The sequence below is a fragment of the Cynara cardunculus genome, unplaced genomic scaffold, assembly GCF_001531365.2.
Source record: "Cynara cardunculus var. scolymus isolate 2C unplaced genomic scaffold, CcrdV1 Un_Scaffold_4589, whole genome shotgun sequence".
Taxonomy (NCBI): domain Eukaryota; kingdom Viridiplantae; phylum Streptophyta; class Magnoliopsida; order Asterales; family Asteraceae; genus Cynara; species Cynara cardunculus.
The window spans coordinates 22,179-22,593 of record NW_020201964.1 but is presented as its reverse complement, the minus strand read 5'-3'; positions in this window follow the sequence as shown (position 1 = coordinate 22,593).

The following is a 415-nucleotide window of genomic DNA, read 5'->3' as shown; positions in this document are numbered from 1 at the left end:
GTGTTTTTAAGTCATTGCTCATAAATTTTATAAATAAGATTTGCTGCATTTAAAATCATTTTATGCATATAAAATMTGTGAACTCACCAACTCTTGAAGTTGACACTTGTTTGACATGCTTCTTTTTTCAGGGTAAGAAAGATTTTCGGTGACACATATTTAAAGACGTGTCACATTTGGAAATTTCAATCTTATTATATGTTTAGTGTTGCAAACTTGTATTTGGGATTGTAAACTTTAAATATTTTGTAATTATGTTTTAAATTGTATGGTTGTGTTGTTTATACACAATTGCTATGAGACTCTACCTGCCATACCCCGTGTTTCCGCTTTAGCGGGGTGTGACAAATCGGTCTACAAATTTTGTCCAATATAATATTTGTAAAACATCCGTTCTGGTCGATGATTCAACTTC